At 42.8% G+C, this 25,457-nt stretch overlaps 1 protein-coding gene and 1 long non-coding RNA gene across 6 annotated transcripts in view; one reads left to right on the top strand and one right to left on the bottom strand.

Moving 5' to 3' along the window:
* The window catches only part of LOC308578763 (vascular endothelial growth factor receptor kdr-like), a 211,639-nt gene that overhangs the window by 2,064 nt on the left and 184,118 nt on the right, over positions 1–25,457 (top strand). The window lies entirely within an intron of this gene.
* Positions 4,393–7,797, bottom strand: LOC308578806. 3 transcript variants are annotated; one of them, XR_014004109.1, is made up of 4 exons: positions 7,316–7,797; positions 5,808–5,924; positions 5,275–5,435; positions 4,393–4,510 (listed from the first exon to the last, which is right to left on the bottom strand). It is a non-coding gene; the product is annotated as an uncharacterized lncRNA (long non-coding RNA). The 3 variants fall into 3 exon arrangements; XR_014004110.1 differs by having other exon boundaries at positions 5,275–5,397; XR_014004111.1 differs by lacking the exons at positions 4,393–4,510; positions 5,275–5,435 and having other exon boundaries at positions 5,576–5,924.

Genomic DNA, 25,457 nt, shown 5'->3' with positions numbered 1-25,457 from the left:
CTTTGTACCAAGTCAGATCATTGGTTCATCTAGCACAGTATTGCCTTCACTGACCGGCAGCTGTTATTTAGTATATTGGAGCATAGGAAGTAGCCTTATACCAATTGACCATAGGTCTATTTAGCTCAGCATGGCCTTCCCAGGGTTTAGATGGGGGACTACTAGGACACCCTTAGGCACATGTAGCACCCCTCTTCTCTCCTTATCAAGGATCCCTGTTTGATCTCTCTCCCCAAATCATGCATTGACGAAATTTCTCCTGTGCCATCTCTATGTTGCACTTATTTTCTCTGCCCTGCATTGGCTTTTGAAGCAGGTCATATTAGCAGGCTGACCATAACAGGCTTGTTTGCTTGCTGTTGTTGTTGGGGGTTTTTTATTTATAAAAACTAAATAGGATGTTTAGTTGAACTGTTTGTATTTATTAAACAGCAGCTGCAACTCTTTACATATCCAAGTGAACAAATGAGACGGCCTTATACCAAGTCAGGCAATTTGTCCATCTAGCCCAGTTATTTGCAACTCTTGATTGGCAGCACCTGTAGTTAATACCCCCTTTTAACTAGAGGTGCTGGCCTGGGACTTCTGCATGGAAAGAAAGTGCTCTGCAATGAGGCTAGAGTCCCTGCATATGGAGGTGGGTAGGTTATATGCCAGGGAGAGGGGAGGAAAAGGAAGCACAGTGCTTAGATGCACGTGTGTCAGAAGCAAGATGTATACAAAGATATGGGGACAGAGTTAACTTCCGGAGTCTCCGATGACAGGGTTGAAACTTGAAGAATTTTGATACACACCTGTGCTTTGAAAGGGACCCCCACAGTCTCCCCAGAATGTGAATGTGGGACAGTAACCCACAGGGGCCAGAATGTCAGTGTTCATTGGGGACAGTTTGAGCATTAACCATTTGCAGTAAAAGGTGCAGTGCCTGAAGTGGATCCAGGTGACATTATAATGCTTTCTGAGGTGGCTTAGTCGTGATGCAGTCATGTGGTGGAGAAGATGTACATGTGAACATATGCAGATTGCCCTTTGATTTTGCAGCCAGCCATCATACATTGTGTTTATGTGTATATAAACCCTTCTCATACTGGTCCATGCTTTGTGGCTCTTATGCAGCATCCCAAGTGCACATGTTATGGCAACCATCTCTGCATTTGGTTTGTAATGAGAGTAATTCCCTCTTTGGGTGCTATACTGGTGGCACAGAAACAGCTCTGAAAATCACTCATATATCCACTTTCCAATAGAACATCTAAAGCAGTGGTTCCCAAAGTGGGAGGTGGGATTACCTAGGGGGTCACTAAGAGGCAAGGGGTGGCAGGGGGACACTGGGAGTGGGTCCTTCTAAAGTGTGATGATCTCTTATTTATGACTGACCAGGCTAGAGCTTGGAGCAAAACACCTTCCTCGCTTCAAATTTAAAGTTTTACTGCTCTTACTGCTTTCAAAGCTTTTTCCTTTGGTCATGTTTTCTTGCATTTGTCTCAAGTCACAAGATAGCCTCTTATTGGGTATAGCTATTGATTTTATTATAAATTAGTTCGGTAAGTAGTTATCTATAAATACTTTAAGCTACAAATTTGCTTCGCATTTCTGTTTTCATTTGTAATAACGCACAAAAATATATTTCTTGAAATATCTGGCATCACTGGATCAAGTTAACCAGTTTTCTGGAATTAATTAAACTAAATAGTTTTAACTGGATTTGCAGTAAAGGTGTAATTAAATGTTACTGTTTTGAATATTGTGTTATTATCTTCTTTAGTGGGTCATGCAAACTGCAATTCTGAATAATGCTTTTCGTAGGGTAAAGTAGCGGGCACTGGGGATGAGTTTATGAAACCAAGGGGGTGGTGAAATGAAGTACAAAGTTAGTCAATGGCCCATAGGCAGGATTTCACTTGTGCTGGGGGGTTTGGGGGGCACTTTATGTCAGCCCGGGCATCCATATTTAATGCCAGAATGGAATCTGGAATATATGAAGTAAAAATGCATTCTCTAAGCTGCTGCAGAATGCATCAAATTAGGCATGGTGTGTGCCTAAAGGCTTCTAAATAGTCAAGTGTTTGTTCCCAAACAGACTTGCACCCCAAATGACTTTTCTCAAAATTAAGTACTCTTTCCAAAGCCAGATCTTGCCAGCCTCAAAATTTCAGTTTGACTTCTGAGGTGTCCGACACGGCACCTGTCTGGATGCATCCTTTATCTAGAATAATTTTCCTGCAAGTTATTCCAGCATTTGGTATTTTCAATTAAGGGGACAGGATCCCCAATGCTATTTTTACTTTGGGTTAAAAAAACCTGTCCCCTGCTTCAGTAGTCCCAACTTTGAACGCTGATTATATTCTTCACCCTATCTACAAAGCAAGGACCCCTTAGCTATTTCTGGAGGAGTAGTTCTGTTAGTCGAATAAGAAGAATACTTTGCAAGAGGTCAATATGAAATGAACTTACGGGAAGCTGGGGTGCTAAAAAGATATTGGCACATGGGCACACACTTGTACATGTTTTTACCATCAATGCTTAGGCATGGAATAGGGAATGTAAGGGGTTCTATCACATATTGGGTTTAGAGCATCTTTTGGTTAATGTAGTTTCTGACAAGCAGGTGTCCATGCTGATAGCAGGAGAAAGACTGAAAGGCAACTTGAGCTTCATGTTCACTCTAGGATGTGTTTATACTGAGGCTGAGAGAAGGAGAGAATAGTTCTTTCAGAAATGATGGCTCCAAAGTAGAAGGAGGGTGGATTGACAGAGGGCTGCTCTTGTGAAGAAGCCTTCATTGGGTATGCACTGCTGTCTAGTTGTACAGATGTGTTCATTACCTATCATAGCACAGAGCTAGTGAGTGACTGTTCCTGCTTAAGTTCAGACAGTTTCATCAAATGGTAATGATAATGGTTGCTGCACTTGTCTGAAGAGAGGGCACTGGTTGGGGGAAATCATTCAGCCTAAAGTTGAACGGTTACAGAGTTCAGTTTGGTTTCCTTTATAGACACAAGTATTTCAAAAATGCTGTTGACTTAATTGGCCAGGATTTTCCTAGATATGTTTCCAATTACAATGCTTTTTCTCTTCGCTTTGAAGCAAAGCAGAACTGGAGATGTGCACATTAATACCGGGGGCTGGCACTAGATGGCGGTTCCTGCTAGAAACATTTTCGTAGTTGCTACAGATGCTAGGTGGAAATTCAGGAAGATGCCTCCTATTGCTGCACTACTGCATTTGCACATAATGCCAAACCATCATTTAGTGCTTGTGTGCATGAGCCTCAGGCTTATGTCCTCCATCACTTTCTTCTCGGCATGGCTGCATGGAAGGTCTTGTAAGCTTTTGCTTCCAGGTTCATCTAGCTGCATTTTGAGGTTAAGTCCAAGACTGGACAACCTGTGGTTAATTTCAACAATGGTTTGTCTGAGCAAGCCACCTTTGAACTGTGGTGTATTCCAGTAAACCATAAATATTAACCTCATTTCCCTGTTTGGACATCATGCAAAAGTGTTGTTAGTAGAAAACCGAGGGAAATGCTCCTCTTCATAGCTGCACCAGAGAATCAGAGCTTGAGACTTGTGCATATAACACTAACCCACAACTTGATATTATCTGCAAGTCAGGCCAGCTGTCCATCTAGCCCAGTACTGTCTATTCTGATTGACAGCAGTCTTCCATGGTAGGTCACCACCTACATGACTTTTTTATTAAAAGGGGGGTGGGCAGAAGAAAGCTGGCAATGTCAGTTATCAGATCTGAGACCTTCTGCAAGCAAACACCCACTACCTGCATTCAGTTAGTATTCAGTAGGATGGAGTAAAGACAGTAGTAGATGGGCATTACCTTTTGCAATTACTGTCCTCCCTCCAAAATAAAAAAAATTCCTGTCCACAAAAGAGTCCCAACTTTTCATTAACTCCCCACTTGCCTGTGAACACCTATTAACACAACCATTATTTTCATCTTGCCCTGGAGAACCCCTTGGAACCTAGGGTGTGAACAGGATTTTAAAAAAGAAATCTGGATGCAGTTGCTCAGTCACCAGGTACCCATTATAGGGTGACCCATTATAGGGATACAGGAGAGGACAGGTGTGCCTTTTAACACCAGAATGTCAGCAGGTGCTGCTTGTGAAAGGAAAGTGAGAATTTGTCAACCATTCCTTCTGCAAGATAGCAATTAAAGACCCTCCTTTGCATCCAATCTTCCTTGCACACAAAAACCTACATTTTGAGCCTTGTGAGGTATCTCAATACATAATTGGATTCTGCAGTTAGGAAGAATCAGAAGTCAGGTATGCACCCTCTGCTCTGTTTCTTGGTCATACCTATAGCCCCATGAACACTGTGTAGTAGGGAGGCATACCCAGGGTTGCCAATTGTTCTAAAACTCAAGCCTGGCCTGTTTCCATGCCTTTATTAGCAACCTGATCTTCCAAAATCAGTGTGTCATGCAGTTGTCAGCCAACTGAGTTGTTGTTAAATGTACAGGAGCTAGGGCTGGTAAAGAAGCTTGCAACCTGGGGAAAAATGGGAACAGAGTTAAGAACATAAAGTGAGCACTGTTGTATTAGGTGCCTGTTCATTTAATCAGGAATTCTCTTCCTACCATCAGTCACCTGTGTGCTTCTGAGACATTTATAAGCAACGTGTGAGAGCAACAGACCCTGCAGTTGCTTCACAGATATGCTGCCTCTGAACATACAGGCACAATCTGTATGATCGCTAACACCCATTGTTCACTTTAACTGACATGAAGTTGCCTAACTCTATTTTTAAAATAGCAGGAAGAGCCAGGGGCAATTGGTAAATACCAGAAAATACTATGTAGCAATAACTTGAAAAGACTAGCATGAGGGAGATGCAGATCTCCCCAGTGAGTTTGCACAGCCAGAGTCCAGATGGATCTCTACTACTAAAAGAACTCACTGCAAAGTTGGTTTTGTACTGTAGTACCATTATTGGTCCCACACTGGGATTATTCCCCCATGTAAGGACCCCTCCTGCACACCCACATATAGACAGGTCAGTGTCACCAGAAACTTGCAATCTACATTTTGACAGCTGGACAAAGAACAGAAAAGAAAGGTCAAGCAAAGCAACAGACGAGAAACCTGTACTAAGTCATGCTTTGAAATGAAATTTGCATCATTCACTGTCCGTGGAGACTAGCAACAAGGGATCGTTTAGACAGGGCCAGCCTATCCATGAGGCAAGGTGAGGTAACCACCTCAGGTGGCAGAATCCACAAGGGAGTGGATCCCAGTGTAAATCTATATTTCACCTTTATTTCTGGTGTCAATCTTCACTTCCCACTTCTTTCCTGCCAGGGAGGGGAGCACCATTCTGTGGTTCACGTCAGGTGCCAAAATGTCTTGAGCTGGCCCTGCCTTTAGGAATTCAATTTCTGTGGATTCCAAAACAAACTGACCTAATTTGCAACTCCTGGACAATAAACAGTTTGGAATGTAATTATTCTTCAGAGTTTTCACCTCTCCAGATTTTGCAATACGGTTGTCAGCTCAAAATACGTGCCCAAAATGCATTACAAATATGTATTTTCAAAAAGAGAACATTGAGATAAATACTATTGATGTATTTTATTTAAATACTTGTTAGATACATATGTAAACATGACTGTTTGTGTGGAGTTTAAGTAAATAGATAAAAAAGCAGTAAAGGGATGAAATGGATTTATGACTGAACATATGTGAAGTTGACACTGTCCAAAAATAGATTGATCTGCCCATCCTTACTTGCTAACTCTGGCAAGATACCATCTTTATAGGCTTCTCTTTACCACTTGTGCATCCTCACCCTTGATTTCCTCCTTCCAGTAAACAAGCACTTAGATTTCCAGAAGTCAACTCCAATTATCCAGCAGCCTACAGGTGGTCAGATGAAGCAACAGCAGACCTTTGGAGGTGTGAGTCCCTGCCAAAGAGATCAAGCCCACTTCAAAACGCATCAGCCCCTTGTTAGAAGAGTGTGAAAATCAAGAAAGCTCTCTGTGTTTGTGTGTGTACTGTATGTGGAATCTCATTGTAGTTTTGTATACAGTGGTACCTCGGGTTACATATGCTTCAGGTTACAGACACTTCAGGTTACGGACTCCGCTAACCCAGAAATAGTACCTTGGATTAAGAACTTTGCTTCAGGGTGAGAACAGAAATCGTGCTCCGGCGGCACAGCGGCAGCAGGAGGCCCCATTAGCTAAAGGGGTGCTTCAGGTTAAGAACGGACCTCCAGAACAAATTAAGTTCTTAACCCGAGGTACCACTGTACTTGAAAGGCATTCACACACACACACACACACACACACACACAGAGAGAGAGAGAGAGAGAGAGAGACTACCCCAGGCAAGGACTTGGCAGCGGAGTCATATACAGTCTTTCTTTAAATTCCCAGAACACTTGTACCTGATTATGTCACACTTTCCTGTCCCTTTAAGATTACAGTCACAATATAGGAATATTGAGATCCTGCCTTTCGTCTAAATCGGTGGTTCCCAAGTGGTGGTCTGCAGACCGTAGGGGGTCTGTGTGAGACACCCGCGGCACCATTAACATAACAAAAACTATCACAGAGATATCAAAATTTCCACAAGTAGGGGGTCCATGGCTTTGTTTTTGAAAAACAGGGCATCTGCAGTACTTGGCTAATTGGGAACCACTGCTCTAAGGAGCTAGAGGTGGATTTGCATAGTTTCGTTTCCCTCTCCAGTTTATCCCTACAACAACCCTGTTTGGTAGGGTACACTGAGAGACTGCTGACTAGCCCAAGGTCAACCCAGTGAGTTTCATGGCTGAGTGGGGATTTCAACCCTGGTCTCCAATGACTTAATCCAACACTCTAGCCACTATACTCCACTAGCTGTCTTCCCACTGGGAGCCACCACCACCCTGCAAACTTTCTGCCATGTTACTAGTGCTCATAAAATTGTTCCTGAATTTTAGGGTATAAAAATGTGTCAGGCTCTGCGCAACTATGTGGCAGGAGCCAATACATGTTTACTTGGAAGTAAGTTCCACTGAGCTCAACGTATATTTCCAAGTCAGTGTCTGTATGTTTGAAATTCTGTCTGCTCAAATCTGAATGGAAGTAGGGTAGAGGAAATAGCCTGTTTGAGCACTGTTGAGGTGAATAAGAGCATAGGAAGGTGACATACTGTACTGAACCGGGCCACTGGTTGGTCTAGCTTAATACTGTCTACACCAACTGGCAGCTGCTCTCCAGGGTTTCAGGTGCGAGTCTCTCCTAGCCCTACCTGGAGATGCTAGGGATTGAATCCGAGAGGCACAAGCTCTACGACTAAGCTGCCTACCTCGTGGAGAACATGCTGCCATATCCCCCTGGACATCTCAGGTTTGCCTTGGAATCATTCTTATGCTGCATGCTTGCTATTTAAAACAACATAAGTCTATCTCTTCTCATTCATCAGATGTTGAAGCACGTGCCAAGATTTGCAGAGAAACCTGGCTTCAGACAGGGTGTAATTTCCCTTCAAAATACTCGAAACCTGATCTTGTTCCTTATTCTCCATGGCCGGGTGGGGCTGTGAAAGCAGACCGTCACTGCCCTCACCCCCAGCCAGTGATTTCAATATTGTGTTCCAATTGAAAAAAAAAAGCAGTAATGAATGGCTGTAGAAGCCAATGAGACTTGTGATGCAACTAGGAAAGGGGGACCAGGAGTCACAGAAAGAAAATAGATATTCCCAGTTCTGTCTTATACACCTCAGAGATGGGGAACCTTTTGTGGGATGTTAGCATCAAGGCATATGTAAAAGGTCAGTTGCAAGAGTGTAGAACTCTATGATGTCATTGACTCTGTGGCAGTTATTTTCAGTTGGTACAGTTATGGCAATTAGTTGTTTTTTTTAAAGAAGATATTTATTAAGAGTTTTTAAGGTATAACAAAAAAGTGAAAAATAAAAAGAAACATACAAAATAAAAATAGTTAAAAACACATTAATTTTCCATAACATAACTTCCTTACACTTATTTCCCCGGACCTCCTCATACCTCCCTTCTTTGTATTCCAGTTCAATTTGTTAGTTCAGCAAATCCTTACCATTAAACTTTACCCATTTGTAAAACCCTTTTTTTTCATAACTCTTAAAGCATTACAGCTGGAAACCGCTTAGTTTCTTACCAACATCCTTCTAACATTCATTAATTTTACAATATTTCTGTAAATAGCCTTTAAATTTCTTCCAGTCTTCTTTCACCGACTCTTCTCCCTGATCTCGGATTCTGCCAGTCATTTCTGCCAATTCCATGTAGTCAATCACCTTCATCTGCCATTCTTCCAGGGTGGGTAGTTCTTGTGTCTTCCAGTACTTTGCAATGAGTATTCTTGCTGCTGTTGTTGCATACATAAAAAAGTTCTATCCTTCTTTGGCACCAATTGGTCGACAATGCCCAGGAGAAAGGCCTCTGGTTTCTTCAGGAAGGTATATTTAAATACCTTTTTCAATTCATTATATATCATTTCCCAGAAAGCCTTAATCCTTGGGCACGTCCACCAAAGGTGAAAGAATGTACCTTCAGTTTCTTTACATTTCCAACATTTATTATCGGGCAAATGATAGATTTTTGCAAGCTTGACTGGGGTCATGTACCACCTGTATATCATTTTCATAATATTCTCTCTTAAGGCATTACATGCCGTAAACTTCATACCTGTGGTCCATAACTGTTCCCAGTCAGCAAACATAATATTATGTCCAACATCCTGTGCCCATTTAATCATAACAGATTTCACCGTTTCATCCTGAGTATTCCATTTCAACAGCAAATTATACATTCTTGACAAGTTCTTAGTTTTGGGTTCTAACAGTTCCGTTTCTAATTTTGACTTTTCCACCTGGAAGCCAATTTTCTTATCCAAATTATATGTCTCCATTATCTGATAATAATGAAGCCAATCTATCACTTTGTTTTTTAATTTTTCAAAACTCTGCAATTTCAGTTTGTCTCCTTCTTGTTCCAAAATTTTACTGTATGTCGGCCATTTGGCCTCCATATTGAGCCTTTTCAAAGCTTTCGCTTCCATTGGTGACAGCCACCTTGGGGTTTTATTTTCCAACAAGTCTTTATATCTTATCCAGACATTAAACAATGCTTTCCTAACAATATGATTTTTAAATGCTTTATGAGCTTTGACCTTATCATACCATAAGTATGCATGCCATCCAAATACATTATTAAAACCTTCTAAATCCAAAATGTCTGTGTTTTCAAGAAGTAGCCATTCTTTCAACCAGCAAAAGGCTGCTGATTCATAGTAAAGTTTAAAGTCTGGCAGGGCAAATCCACCCCTTTCCTTTCAGTTATGGCAATTAGTAAAACAGTCTTAACAGTTAGAGCAGCAGGCATATTGTGTTGTGCTGCTGTCTGCTTCAGAGTAAAAAAAAGTTTCAATGATCTTTGAGACAAAATCGGTCTGAAAATGTTTAAAAATAATAATTGTACATAGCACTTTGTCCGAGAAGGGGAATTAAAACTCTAGTTCCCATTTGCAGAGTATGCAGAAGACAGCCCTGTGTCATTATACCCTTTAATTAGTTCTCTTTTCACTCTCTTTTAATGTTTAAATAACAAATAACTTTTACTTAGTGTACTTGCAGTTATAGATTAAAATATACAATGCAGATAGGTGATACAGTCATACCTCAGGTTGAAGTTGCTTCAGGCTGAGTGCTTTTGGGTTGTGCTACTCAAAATTGCTAAAGCATCTTACATAGATTTGTATCTAAGACTGACTAACATTTACAGACTTACGGATACTCTGAAGCAGACAGCAGCACACCCACCTTTTCTCAGGGGCCACATTGCCTTGTGGCCAGCCTTCCAGGGCCACATGTCAGCAGTGGGTTAAGCCACAGGAAAAAGTGGGTTGGGCAAAAAGATGCAACTGACGTGTGTACAGTAGGTTACATTCCAGCCATGCAAAGGTAAGTGGGGGTTTTTCTACACACACACCTGTTCATCTACAGAGGCAAGCAAAATGCATCACTACAGTCCAAGGACACAATTCCAGACTGGCAAAAACGCTTGAGGAGGGCACAGAGCACTGCAGGTAGGGAGTACTTTCTAGGGAGGGTGGGGTTCCTGGGAAGATTCTGAAGGGTTCGATAGAGACCCTTGAGCTAGAGAGTCTTTATCCCTCGCTATACCTGTTTACTCAGATGTAAGTCCCACTGAGCTCAGTGGAGATTGTTTCCAAGTAAAGGTGCCAACAAATTCATAGTTGAAATTAGAAAGCATCACTACACACACACACACACTTCCATTTTTCCTTCTGGAGAATGAATTGCAATTTGAAGGGGGGGGCGTGGCAACATGGACAGAACAAAACCATGCTTTCAGTCTCTTAACAGTTCCTGAAATAAGAGATCAGGGTTGTTGTAGTTTTACCCCAATTTTGCAGCCTGCATGAAATGACTGACATGAAGTTAAGCTTCCCTTTTGCCAACATCCCTTCACCCCTTGAGAAGTAACTGGGCAGGAAGCCCAGCTCCATACCCAAAGCACTCTGGCCAAGTTGGCACCCTGGCATAAGAATGATGGTAGGCTAAACGCTCCTCAGTTCACTAGCTGATGAGATATTTTATCCACTACTTGTTTATTTATCTGCCAGGAAAGACAGAGAAAGCAGCAATACCTGCCAAAATCAACCAGCCCAGATTGTTATCTGGCAATGCCACTTCACATAAGCACATTTTTACCAAGGGAGCGTTTGCTGTGGCAGGAGAAAGCCCCAGCCAGCAAGGAGCAAGGCAATATAGGAGTTGACCATATGTAACTGTTATCGTGCAGCAGATGGGATGCTAATGACTCATCCCAGGCCCATTTCTGTTACAAAGAAGAGGGGAAGAGGGGAAAGTGGGAGAGTCAAGTGAGGCAAAACATTAATACATGATACAATGAGAATATAACGATCAGGCCAAGGAATTATCTAGTTAAGTGACAGAGCCCTCCGATTACTATTATGCACTTTAGTCCCTCACTTTAGAACATTGACTAAGGCAATGTTCACAACATGCATTTAAAGCTCTATGATACCACTTTAAACAGTCATGGCTTCTCCCAGAGAATTCTGGGAGCTTTGGTTCATTGAATGGTGATGATAGTTGTCTCATAGTGGTTTAACAGTCAATCCCTCTTCCCAGAGAACTCTGGGAAACTCTGGGTTCTTGAGGGGAATAGTGGTCTTCTCCAAATTTTGTAGTGCAGTTTCCCTGCCAAATAATGTGTACAAAAAGAAAAGGTTTTAGAGGAAATGTTGTTGCAGACATGTGTACATTAGACTGAATTGCATACAAAAAATGTGTGTATTAGGGAAAATAGTTGCACTGAAATGCTGATAAATTTTCATGGAGATTTTTCTTTAAAAACAACAACAACAACAACAACAACAACAACAACAACAACAACAACAACAACAACAACATCTCCCTCAAACTGATTTGGAAATGTGGAGAACTGAACTTAAGACTGGAAAAATGAAAAACGGAGAGGTGCTTAAGTTAGCAGGTCTGCCCATCCCTATAACATGAGCAAAGTGGCCAAACAGAGATTGAGGTAAATAAATTATTGTCCACTCTGTGAATAGGAGAGTTGTTTGAGCTGCTCTTTGCTCACTTGAAATGAGGTACCTAAGGTGCATAATGAAGGGGCAGTCAAGGGCTTTGTATGGGGCCAGACTGGACCAGTAGGCACCCCAATGCTGTTTCTTCCTTCTCCATTTATTTATGTATTCATTCAAATAGAGGGATGCCCCAGTCCTGTTGCCCATTGAGAGCAGCAGAATTTATTGTGCTGGGGTCCAATCGGTTAAGTTGGCATGTTCCGTTTCTGCAGATGGGAAGGCAGCCGTTCTTCACTTGCCACTGAAGTGAGCTAGAACTGGGTGGGGTTTTTGTTGTTGTTGTTGTTGTTAGTTCCTCTCATGCCCCCATAACAGAAAGGGAATTTGCACAGTGCAGATGCAAAGAGATTTTGTTTTGGTTCTGACATGGGAAAGCTTTTAGCACCACAAAGGAGTTTTTGAAAGGACTGGTCAAGAGGGAAAGAAAACAGGATTGTTTAAGCACTTAGTTGATGATGGCATGGCCCTTGCTATGCTTCCTTTTATGGTGTATGGGGAATCATGAAAGCCTATGGGCCCGAAAGATTTTGCAAAATCCTGGTCTTGGCTGCGATATGTAAAGGAAATGTATGGTCTCTCGTTCTATTTTCAGGACTCGTGGCTTTTGTCTTCTGTGTTTCCACATAGGCTTCCTTAGATCTTCCTGTGTTTTTTCTCAAGTGTGGGAAAGAGATTGCCAAGGAAGTGGACAGAGGAGCTTGCAGAATCACTGGGATTGTTCTGAGGTTTGAGGGTCAAGGAAAGCTGACCCACCATTACCTGTTCAGTTTGTTTGTTTAGTTTCAAAAGCCTGATCTACAGATAGCACATCCAACCACAACGAACAATTAATATTTATGATTGTTCCTTGGTGAAAAACTTGGAACCTAAGGTTTTCCCCCTCAGCCAGAATGTGTGGCTTACTTTTGCTGCCATAAATTCTCATTGTTAGGTATCATGCTCTGCCTTCTATTGGCTTCAGACACAAGGGCCAACCTTCACATTATTATCCAAACCGATAAAAATCTCTGCATTTTTATAGCACTTTGGAATGATTGAAGCACTTTCAGATTAGTGGCTCAGTCAGATCCATCTGAAGCCCAGATAGTGAACCGCATTAACCTGATATGGGGTTGATTTGGGCTTTGAACAGATTGTGTTGTGATAGCCTTGCATCATTTGGACCCACCTGGAGTGATCCAGGGCTGTCTAAAGGCAGGGTGGCCAGGGAAGAAGAGACATGCAGGCATTATTACTAGAGTGTATGGTCCCTTTTATACTGCTGGGGCTTCCTTTCAAGCAAGCGTGCATAGGGGCTGGCTTGACAGCAGCAAACACATGCAAACCCCCCTTTCCACAAAACCAAGTTCCATTGAGTCCAGTGGGGTTTACTCTCCAGTACATTGTTTCTCAAGTGGTAATGGCAGAAAAACATGCACAATGTGTGATTTCCACTGAGCTGCGGCCACAGGGATTAAATGCAATTGTCCTTGAAATCCCTTCTCTGCCTGAGAGCTTGGAGAGTTGCTGCCAGTCAATGTAGACAGTCCTGAGCTAAAAGTTAGGGCTGTCATATGTCCAGGATTTCAAATCCAGAAATGATGTCCAAGGGGGATTTCAGAAATGTGGCGCTTTGTCCTGGATCTTAGGTAAGTCAATCGAAAAATTACATTTTTTGCGTGTTTTTGCAAAGAAAAAGCTCAACAACTTTTGGAATCTTCCCCCAAAAAGCTCATAAACTTTTGGGGTATCCTGCTTTTTTACTTTTTGAAATATGGCAACCCTAAGCTAAGTTGACTCTGTGCAAGGCAACTTCCTTTGAGGACACTTTGCCAAGTCCCTTTGTCCAGTGTCAGCCATCCTGACTCACCTACCATTCCCTCTCAAGAAGTCATGTTTGAAACACATTGTAATGTGAGAGGAACCGACCATCACATGTGGTGGGACTGTGTCCAAGTAAATAAGTTCTGGGGTCAGATAGTGCTGGAAATTGGATTATTTACTGGGCAAAAAGTTTTCTTGGATCCTAAGTTATGTTTGATTTCTCTGTTTGTAGAAGGTAGCTCTGAAATTCACAGTAAGACTCTGATTACTCACCTGACGGCTATAGCCTATTTGGTTATAGCTCAAGGATAGAAGAATGCACTGCATTCTGTGTTAAAATGTTTTAAACCGTTCATGGCCATATCTGAGAAATGTGAGTCACCAGCTAAGGGTTGTCTGGGGAGACACTGCTCCACTGGACTATAGTGCTGTCAGAGAAATTATTGAAATTATTGGAGTTCTAGAATGAAAATTGAAATGTGCATGAGAAGGGTTGAACAAGTGAAGGTTGTGTCTGCAAGAGAGGCATGAAAGAAAGACAAAGTGGCACATAAACAAGAGAAACTGTTGAAGGACAAAGGAGATAAGGGTGAAGGCCATTGTTATGCCATATGACTTAGCCAGACAGAATAGCTGTTGTTTAGGAATGCTTAAGGTAGAGAGATTTCTGTGTCTTTTACCTGGTGCAGTATTTTCTTCTCTGCCTTAAAGGTAAAGGTAAAGGGACCCCTGACCATGAGGCCCAGTCGTGGCCGACTCTGGGGTTGCGGCGCTCATCTTGCTTTATTGGCCGAGGGAGCTGGCGTACAGCTTCCTGGTCATGTGGCCAGCATGACTAAGCCGCTTCTGGTGAACCAGAGCAGCGCACGGAAACGCCGTTTACCTTCCCGCCGGAGCGGTACCTAATTATCTACTTGCACTTTGACGTGCTTTTGAACTGCTAGGTTGGCAGGAGCAGGGACCGAGCGACGGGAGCTCACCCCATCGTGGGGATTCGAACCGCCGACCTGATCGGCAAGTCCTAGGCTCTGTGGTTTAACCCACAGCGCCACCCGCATCCCTTCTCTGCCTTAGGGGGGCGGTTAAATATCATCTATTGCAATGTTTTTAATAAAGACATCCTGTTTGGCCAACAAATTGGTGTCTGGATTATTTTGACCATCCAGGCTGAACCCACAGGTATTGTGGGTTGGGAAGGGAGCCCCCTTCCAATATTTCCACAACATAGCCACCTTGTGGTTTTTTGTGACTTATTTATCAAATTAGACTCAACACTGGCAAGTCCAGTCCAAATACAATTTTGTTTGGAAATGGTTGAAACCTTAATCTGATGCTCCATTTGGTTTTTTCTGTTTTGTATCCTGCTGCGTACCTTTGTATCTCTTTTTATTCTCAATTTAAAAAACCTGAAAAAAGTAAATAAATGACAAAGGAAAACTCCCATTCTGTCTCACAGAACCTTTCCTACTATTTTCTCCACCATGAGAAGTATTATTATTATTATTATTATTATTATTATTATTATTATTATTTATACCCTGCCCATCTGGCTGGGTTTTTCCAGCCACTCTGGGTAGCTTACAGCACATAAAAAATTGTAAAACATTAGGCATTAAACATTTCCCAGGACAGAGCAGATGGCAAATACAGAAACTGTTGAGGAAAAACTACAGGTTTCTCAAGATGCATTTCTGTATGCCCTTCAACACTTTATAGAGATAAACATGGGCTCATGCATATATGAATGAGGACTAAAGACAAGATGCAGCCACCCTCCTGCCCAGAAAACTAACTTGAAGTGACCCTGAAGAGAAAATTGAATTCTGAAGACTGATGACTGTGGCAGCTAAGGCTGAGCATCCAGTCTGGAGTGGGTCAATGCAGCCCCAGAACGTCTCGGATTGGGTCGGGTTCACTCAGCAACCTGTAGCTGTGAAAATTTGGGGGAGGATATTAAACATGCAGCCAGGTGGCAAGGAGAAGGGAGAATTAGACTGTGCAGGTGAGAAATCTCTCCCCTCCCCCTTGGCACTTGACCCTAAGGCTGTGCAAAACCCCTGGCTCCATTCAGAGCCTGGATCCTCTTGGATTGGGTTGGGCCTGAAGCAATCCAGCCTGAATCAGGACCTGAATCTTCACAGCCCAAGTAGCTAGTCATACCTAAGAAAATGGGCAGCTGAGAACAAGTCTTTGTCCTCGATTATGCCAAAGTTCTTCAGGAGTTTGAAGAGTACTTCTTTCAGCTAACTAACCCGCATTCCTTCTTTGCAGACTTTGTTTTGAATATACCTAACCATCTTAACTGCAGTCCTCTAAACCTGCTCCAGTTTATATCTTTCTTAAAGTGTGGTGCCCAGAACTGGACATAGCCTGTCTGCTGGGGCAGAGGCACCCTCTTGACATCCCTGGCATTACTGCAGCATAACTAGATGGGACAGTGGTGTAGCTGAGAGGCAATGGGGTTGGGTGGGTGCACCAGCAGAGCCTATCTCATTCATTCATTTTATTTGTATGTTGTCTTTTCACACATAAAAGCCATGCTCAAAGCATCTTACAACAAAGAAACAGGGATGCATTTCAAACAAACATTGCAAAAACTATTTCATAATAACATAGTAAAACAAAAATATAATAGCATAACAAAAAAGACATTTAAATACTAAAGATATAAAAAGATCTCTTAAACAATTTGCAGCATCCAATAGCAAAAATAGCAAGGGATCATTACAGTTTCACCACCACTCCTTGATGTTTCTCACAGTCCGTCATCTGCAGCAGATGCTTATAAGGTTTCAAAGGGCAAGGAGTGGGGTAGTTGGAACCATCACTCCCATGTCGTATGATGTTGCTCATCTGGAACAGCCCCAACCTCACCATCATCCTTCCCTGCCTCATCCCTATCCCATTAAGTTGTACTGGTGCCAGTGCTGGTAGGATGTCTCCAGCCCACCACATGGGTTGCTGTTGGACCCAATACTCTCATCTGGAGTGCCTTAATCAGTTTAGAAATGACCTAGCCAAAGATAAGTGGTGTGAATTGGATCAGGACAAGTTTCCCAGATGCAAGCACGCGGTTATTATCTAAAGAGAGCAACACATTGTTCTAGGGCTGCACATGGCTGCTGTGTTTGCTGGGGAGGAGCATGGAGAGAAGAAGAGAAGCCTTGGATAACTTTCCCTGAATCACACCCTCTTATCTCTCACTCTCAGATATTTGAAAAGCTGGGAACTTTTAAATGGCTTTTTCTGGACATGACACTGGTAGGGAGAATGGGAGGGGAGATTTGGCTAGTTGAGAAAATGTTTCTGCTATTGCAATTAGAAGGCATCCAGGCAAACATAAACAATTATGTCACCCCAATATGCATTTCAAACATAATTCTGAGCTGGTTCAAGAAAAGAATCCAAGAGAATCATCTAACCTTTTAGCCCTTGGAATAGTTTTCATTTCTGAGAAGATGTGGCTATTTTGGGTATGGTACTTTTGTAAACAGAGACACATTTTTGTCTGTTGCATTCGGGCCCCTCCCTTTTTTCAAGTTGCTCCAAGTGTGGGGAGACTCACAGCAGAACCCACATCTGCTTAGCTTCTGAGATGTAGCTACATCGGACACACACACACAAACACAAACACACACACACACACACAGCCCATAGTGTAATAACAGAGCCTATCTGCATGTTAAACAGAATAAAGCCGTAGCATCCTGGGTGGTAGAATTCTGGACTGTACCATGGCAGACTGGGGTTTATTCAAAATGGACAGAGCTCTGTCCACTTTGAGCCAGGGATACCTCTTTCTGTTGCAGTTTACTTGGATGTGGCTGGGGCAGGAAGGCAGCAAGGATGTGGCTGGGGCGGGAAGGCAGCAAGGTCAGGGCTGCAAAGATGTGCTGGCAGGAGTGCCAGATTAGGCCTGCTGGTGTTCACACAATACAGCCTTGAATTTACTGCTGCTCTATTCCATCTCCAACCAAGTGATGGGTGGACATCTCTACAGCCCTGCTGCTGCCTCATCTCTGCATCTAACTGAGAAAAGGCTAAGTTAAAACTGAATAATTTTGAGGACATGTGCTGGGTACTCCAAAATTATCAAATCCAGTTTCAGATTAGCTGTTTTTGGGACTAGCTAGACCTCGAGGCAGTGTTGTCATTGGGGTAGGACTTTGGGGGGCATAGAAACAGGGTTCCACTCTGCAGAATGAGAAGGAGGGCCTCTCTGAGGAAAAAAAAAGCACCTGGATATGGGTCTATAAAAAGCTTGGTATATTTATTGTATCCAACTTGGTGTTATTTTATACTGGATTGTGCTCATTAGCACACTGGCTAAAAGGAGTGACAGCAAATTTGGCAGCAAATGTGGGCTGGGGAAAGCAGCTCACCACTCGAGGACTGTAGCTCAGTGGCAGAGCATGCAGAAAGTCCCAGGTTCAATTCCCGGCATCTCCAGGTGGGTCTAAGAGAAATCCTGGAGAGCTGCTGCCAGTCAGTATAGGAAATATTGAACTGGATGGAACAACATCCTGACTTGGGACTCAGCTATACAGCTGCAAACAAAACATTTTAAGTGTGTTTTAAGTGCAATACACAATGTTACACTAGATGGCGATGGTGAGCTTTATAGAAAATTCAATATATTTTTAAAAACGCTTTTAAAAAAAGCATTTTCAGAACGGTTTTTATATGTGTGTACATTCCACCTTGGTATAAGTAAACTCCCTATGCTCCTGCAAACAACCTGTATATAATTTCCCTTGGGTGGAAATGATTCCATAGAGAATTTATTGATTTTAGTAAACCTACCATAGCTCAGTTGTAAAGCACGGGCTACACATATATAAAGTTTGAGGTTTATTTATTTGGGCAATATATAAAAAAAATCTGCAAGCAGTGCACATGAAACCTAACAACAAATACCCCAAAAAAACTATTAATACAAATTACTAAATGAATATTAAATCCTTTTTCTGACACACTTCTCCACTCAATGCCTCTCAGTCTCCTGGCCCTCAGAGTAGGACACCCAGCTACCCTGATTCTCACCCAGGGCTCAAACAAACTCACAGATCACCCCAAGAGGGTTCCTGGAATCTGATAGTGTCACCCTAGTTTCTCTCACCTGGGTCTGTGAGCAGGCACCCAGGCGTAATGGAGCTTTCTCAAGCTGCCCACAGTTATGTCCCATTCAGCACTCCAATCAGCTGCTCTGCACACACCCAGTTCCAGGTGACAGAAGGCTTGGTCTGGGGAGTTCCCAAGGATGGTAAAAGGACACTCACTGTTCTTTCTCAAGCCTCTGGACACATCTCTTTCCGCTACTTCCTTGACATCTCTACTTAAAGCACGGATGAGGGACCTTTGGGCTGACAGAACTTTCTGGACTACAACTCTCATCATTTCTATTGGCCACAGTTACAGGGGCTGATGGGAGTTGTAGTTCAGTAGTATCCGGAGGGCAGGGCAGCCACCCTGAGCTAGAAAATATGCCGCCTGTCAAAGAAGAAAAAGAAATTAAACAACTAAGGGCTCCATCCCTGCTTGCTCTCCTCACAAACCCCACCTTCTCCTTCACATGACCAGTTCCCACTGCCATTACAGTTAACCCAACCCCTCACCTCTCCCCTTAAAGCTCTCACCTAGCCCATCCTCCCCCTCCTCTCACAGCTCACTCCAATCCCCAACCCCTTGCTGCAGCTGCATTTAATGGGTGGAGTTGTCATTCACAAAGTGGCTTGCTAAAGCGGTCTGTGAAGCAGCTCCACCACCCTCAGTTAAATGCTCACCCCCAATGATGCTTTCTCACTCTGATGCCTGGTATTTATTGTGCTGGAGTTGGCATCCTCACCTATTGGTGGCCATGTGTACTGCACAGCATGATGACAGACTTAGATTTTTATGTATATGGGAAGATATAGACCAGTGGTCTGACTCAGTAGAAGGCAGGTTCATACATTCAAAAGCAGCCTTTTTGTTTTCCGTTTTCCAGCATTTATCTTTTCTAAAAAATAGTGGGAACAGAATGAGCCATGAAGCTACAATATTGGTTAATTCATCTGTACCATACCTCCCAAAATTAGGAGGAATCCTTGTCTGGCTAATTATGTTATGCACAGACTGATAAAAGATGACTATGATGATCCTGTCCTTCCTCCTTTGGTAGTTGGGAGTGGATGAGTAGTAGGGTGTATAGGTGGTTACACTTCAGCTCCTTTGTCTCCTGGACTCCAACACTTGCTTTACTACAAAATCGTGACATGAGTTTCTGAAATGCCAGGCATCTGCGCAATCTTCATTATGCCCCATACATCTTCCTCTGTAGGAATGCCCATAGAATTCCCCCACCTTTTCCTGCCATAAATTTTAATTATGCCATCTGTGCAAAACACTGATTAGCTGTGGGTCTGTTAGGTCTCCTTGCATCTATTTTTGAATACAATCCTCCCCCCTGTGTTATTTGCCCACAAACACAATGCAGTGTCCTAATTTCCTAGCAGGGACAATGCATATTGTGCATTGAACAGGGAATGCATGAAGAGGAAAAATAATGGCTTCAGCTGTGGAATTCATCCCCAAAGGCTACTTTGGTTATATTTCGGCAGCCTTCCCAATCAGAATGAAATACTCAGAGCCTGTTCCTGTCTGTCTTAAGTGGAATTCTCACTCAACATCTGCCAGGGTTAAGGAGTTGTGCTTTGATCCCTGTGCACTGTCTGTGTCCAGGAACCTTTCTAAGGGGCCACTGCTGGAATTGGAACTATATCTTTCTTGCTGTCACTGAGAAAACTAACAAATCTCTGCAGAGATGTGGTTTCATCTCTTGCAAGCTACATTGGCTCCATCATTCATTTTTCCTCACAGGAAAAGGGAGTTTGGTGCTCTTTACTTGTCAGAATTCATGCAACTACATTCATGTTGTGTTTACCACAGCTGAGGGAGGAAAAGGGTGGGGGATCTTCTGAGGCTCTTTTAAAGAGATGATAGGATAGGATGCCTCAGGGAAGATCTCGATTAAGGCCTTTGGATGCATGGCAGCCGTGAGAAAAGTGCTTGAAGAGCTTATGTGTCTTTGGCTCCAGAGCTGCAACAGGTATTTGAAACTATGATTAAATACAACAACTGGGAGTTTTATCTTTGTTTTTCGGCACTCAGATTTGGCATGCAGAACTGCACCTTGAAAATAGGTAAAAGTGGGTGCTTTAGGCTTGTCCTAACATGACATAATTGCACTGAGATTCCCCACCCCTGTGAAAAGCAGCCAGTCAGGTGGTGTTGGGCACATGGGTGAGGGATTTGCCCAACACATATTTTTGTCAGCTATATGTTTCACTGCATGTCACAGGATCAGGGATTAAGATTATGCTTTTGGTGAATGTGGGAAGACCTCGAGGGCTTTCCCTGTCAAGGATATTCCTTTCAAACTCTTTCCTGCATTTTTAGGTTTTGTTTTTAATATAGGCAAGCCACTCTTTTATTTATGGCATTTACTCCATACCTCCCAGGAGTATGTTGTTTCATCCCAGTGTACATTGTTCTCTCCCCCTCCTTCTCCCCATTTTATCTCCACAAGAACCCCACAAGATCAGTTAGGTTGATAGACTGTGGCTAGCCCATGATCAACTCAGTGGATCTGCCTTCCACATGACAAGCTTCCTTGTTTTTTTAGATCATCAGTGTGTCCTCCTGCTCCTTGATGTCATTTCTTCACCTCAGTCTGCAGCACTTCCTTACCATGTGACACAGGGATGAGAAACCTGTGCCTCTCTACCAGATGTTGCTAGATGGCAACTTGCATCAGCCCCTTCCAACATGACTAATGGTCAGGGGCGGTGAGCATTGCTGTCTCATCATACCTGGATGGTCACAGGTTTCCCACCCCTGATATATTGCATATTCCCCTGCAAGGCTGCAATATTCTGAGTTGGAGAAGATGTTTCTAACAGAAAAGCCGGCTCTTACAAATTAGAGGTAGAGAGCATGATTTGGCATGATCGTCTTCACTGAGACCGAGGCTTGATACAAAACACCCTTTAAAAGTGACTCATGAGCCGAGAATAATCTTCATAACTACCAATCCAGCATGCCAGGAATTTTCACATTTCTCTGCTAATCCCTCCCTCCAATGGACCACATTGATTGGCTGCTTGTTTATACCCAGGTACTGGGTTTTAGAAGATGTTATGGTTAAAATAGAATCTTGAGAAAAGATGGAGTCCCAAAATACATCTCCCATTTTTCCATGTGGAAAACAGAACGGTTCTTTTAAGTTTTCTGGGTAAATAAAGATGGGAAGCCGCTTGCAATCTTGTAAGACTGCACCTCAGGGTGAAATGGAAATGAAAGATCTAGGCACAGGAGAGTTGTGAACTCAAAAACAAGAGAGAAAGGATTATTTTATCATGCTGTGAGTTCTCTCCAGAGTTCGACAATTTTGCTTTCTCTTAGTTTGCATTTAAATCTTTTTCCAAATAACTTTACATTTTAATTTTTTAAAGCAAAAATGAAGCTTCTATCTCGGCACGTTTTTGTGCATTTCTCCTACTATATGCACTTTGTACACAATTTTACCTCATGCATTCACCTTTGCAATCAATTGTGCCTATTGTACTACATTTATGTACTTTTTTTGGCTAATGTAAGCATTTTTGTGTTAGCTTACCCTAATATACTTTGAGCTTTGGATATTGCACTGCAAAATTTGGAGAAGTGTGAATTTCAAGAGTAGCTATTTTTCAGTTTGCTTATAAATTAAGGAAGCCCAGATTAACTTGGTTCCCCTAAAACACAAATGCAAATAAATTCCGCCATCCCCTTTGTTCTAACCTCTTCTGGGGGAGCAGCTGTATTCCTGGTCAGGCCATTTGTTAATTAGCTAGCTCTACTGCCTACTCTGACTGGCACCCACTCTTCAGGATCTCAGGTATCATTCCTTTCACCTTCCCCCATATCTTTTTTTTAAAAAACCTGGAGATGTTATTGGGACCTTCTACATGCAAAGCAGCTGCTCTACCCTTGACCTATGGCCCTGTCCCTTATGTGCCCTCTTCTGCCTTGTTTTTCTATTCATTCAGTCTATCCATACTATGAATTATCCTGTCACTGTAGTATCAGTAATTTCTTTTCGGTGTCAGTTATTAGAGACTGTAAGGAATATCTATTATGCACAGTAATGTCAGGTTGTTGTTACTGCTTTTAATTACATTATAGGGAAATCTGATTTCTGCATCTAGGCTTGGAAACAGAATATCAATTGGATCAAATGCTCCTGAATAATTTAGATTGCATGAATTTTGGTTTGATTTGTTTTCAGTCAGCATTTCATTAAATAACATCTTTGAAAGTTGTTGGTCATTGTGGGTCTTTACATCCATGGCACATGTACTTCTGAGGCTGTGGCCTGAGCTGATTTTTTCATGTATTTATTTGTTGCTTTTATATCCCTTTATTTCCTCCAAGGAGCTCAAGGTGGCATACATTATTCTCCTCCTCATTTTATCCTCACAGCAACTCTGAGATAGGTTAAGCCGAGAGTGAGTGATGGGCCGAAAATCATCAAGGGAGCTTCCTGGCTGAGTGAGGATTTGAATCCTGGTCTCCCAGGTCCTGGTCTAATACTCTAACCACTACACCACACTGCCTTAAAAGTCCAGTGTCCTTGCAAATGGGAACAGCCCTGTTCCTATGTCATATGAAGCTGCATCAGTCTTTGAGGTGGGGGATAAATTTGTTTGATTTGCATTTTAAGGCAAACCTGCCTAATTCACACTTCTGGAACCAATATGCAGACTGAAACACAGCTATCTTTCAAATCCACACTTCTTCAACCTACAGCGGCACCCAAAAATGTGCATTTGCAGGAAATAAAGTAAAAATGTTTATATGAATGAAAACAGAGCTACAGTTCTCAGAGTGGTTTAACAGTAAATCCCTCTTGCCAGGGAACTCTAGGAATTGTAGCTCTGTGAGGGGAATGGGGGTTGTCTCCTAACAACGAGTGTTCATAGTGGCATGGTACTGCTTTAAATGTACAGAGCAGATGGCTGCCCTGGGTGAGATGCACCAACTAGCTTTCTCTTTCTGTTTTTAATTATAATCACTTGGCCTCTGGATTTAGTGAGAAGCTGATGCAAACGAGAGTCTCTCAGTCTATAGAACTCAGGGACTGGACATCTGGTTCTGCCTTCAAGCAGTAAGGCCATAAATAAGTGGGCCAGTGAACTAACTTCAGCTGCCAAGATGTCCCCATGGCCGCCAAGTTCTCAGGCTTTCATAATTTGTGGCAGGAGAATACATGCACCACTGGATCAGTTAGAAACCAGCACCCAAAACTCACACAAGCGACGCCTCCGCTATTTTTGCATACAATGCGAGTTAACACCTGCTTCTGGACAGGGCTGCGAGTCAACCACAGGGCGCTGCTGTTATCACTCCACATATCTCAGGCTCTTTGGAGTGCATAGTCACTGTATCTTCAAAAGGAACTGTTACTTGATCCCTTTTTAATTGTGGGTTTGCTCCGCCTCCAAGTTTATTCTCAGGGTTTAGTGCCAGAGCTTGCTCCTTAGCAAATTCCCCAGCACTAAGATCTCCAATAGAAAGTAGTGCTGTGCTGTGCCATGGGATGGGTAAATTGGTTGATTTTTGTTTCTCTCAATTGTTCCTTTTTTCCAATCTTAAGTCCAGTCCTCCATATTTCTATATCAGTTTGTAATGATAGTGATAGTCCTCATTAAAATTCACCAGCATTTTACATATTTTGCAAGCAATTTCCCAAGGATGAAGCAGTTTTACATGCTATTTTCCCCCTAATATATGCATTTTTAGGCTAACTCTGCTTAAAAACCTTCAAGGATGGAGAGTCCACAACCTCCCGACGCAGACTGTTTCACTGTTGAAGAGCTCTTACTGTCAGAAAGTTCTTCCTGATGTTTACTCGGAATCAGCTTTCTTGTAATTTAAAGCCATTGTTCCCTCTTCCATGTAACAGCCCTTGAGATATTCGAATATGGCTATCATATCTCCTCTCAGTCTCCTCTTTTCTAGGCTAAACATACCCAGCTCCTTCAACCATTCCTCATAAGGCTTTGTTTCCAGATCCATGACATTCTGGGATCAAATCAGAAGCCAGGACAGCTTTCATAATTCTGGGACTGTCCCTGGAAGATCGGGACACTCAGAGGGTATGCCAATACCCTAATCAGTGGTTTTCAATCAGAGTGTCGTGACCAGGGGTGCCACGGGCAACAGTGGCCTCCATCCCTCCCTCCTCTGATGCCCTCTTGTGGCTCTGTCTCCCAAAGGCTTACATAGCTTTTCGTAGCAGCAGAGACTGCTCAGAGGACTCCCAAGGAGAGGGGAGAGGAGAGAAGGCTGAGGTAACACTCCACAAAGAAGGATGCTCTAAAAAGGGTGAGGGACTGCCAGCTCTGCAGGCAAGGGTTGACATAACTGGGCTCCTGAGCCCCACAGGGGTGCCACAGAAATAATGTAGTTGGTCAGGGAAGCCAAGGACCCAAAAAGGTTGAAAAGTCTGACTGGCCAAAAAGGCAGGGAGGGGAGGATCACTGTTGCAGGGGGCAGGGCAGAAGACAGGCACAATATCAAATGAGTGTCTGCTGATGATACTTTGGCAGTTGCAAGCTCCAAGGAGGGAAGGCACCCTACCCACCCCAGTGCCAGGCTGCAAGTAGACCAGGGATATGTAGATTTGCCAAGGGCCACCACATCTTGCCTTGCATCCTGCCACAGAGACTGCAAGGTTGCACTGAACATGCAGCCACCCTTGGCCAGTTTTGTGTGCAAAGAAAAAAGGCTGGGGGTGCCTAAATACTTTGACTGCTGGAGGAGTTTTATGGGAGTTGCCAATGACGTTTCATTTAAAGGGAATAATCGGATGAACTCCTCTGGTGAAATGTCTAAGAAGCATTAGTTTCTTACATTTTGCAGAACAATTCAATGGCTGCAGATTGCAGAAGGGTGGTAACCATGTTAGCCTCCTGTGGCAAAAATAG

This window comes from Podarcis bocagei (genome assembly GCF_964188305.1).
Source record: "Podarcis bocagei genome assembly, chromosome: Z".
In the NCBI taxonomy this organism is placed as follows: domain Eukaryota; kingdom Metazoa; phylum Chordata; class Lepidosauria; order Squamata; family Lacertidae; genus Podarcis; species Podarcis bocagei.
This window is presented reverse-complemented; position numbering and strand designations above follow the sequence as displayed.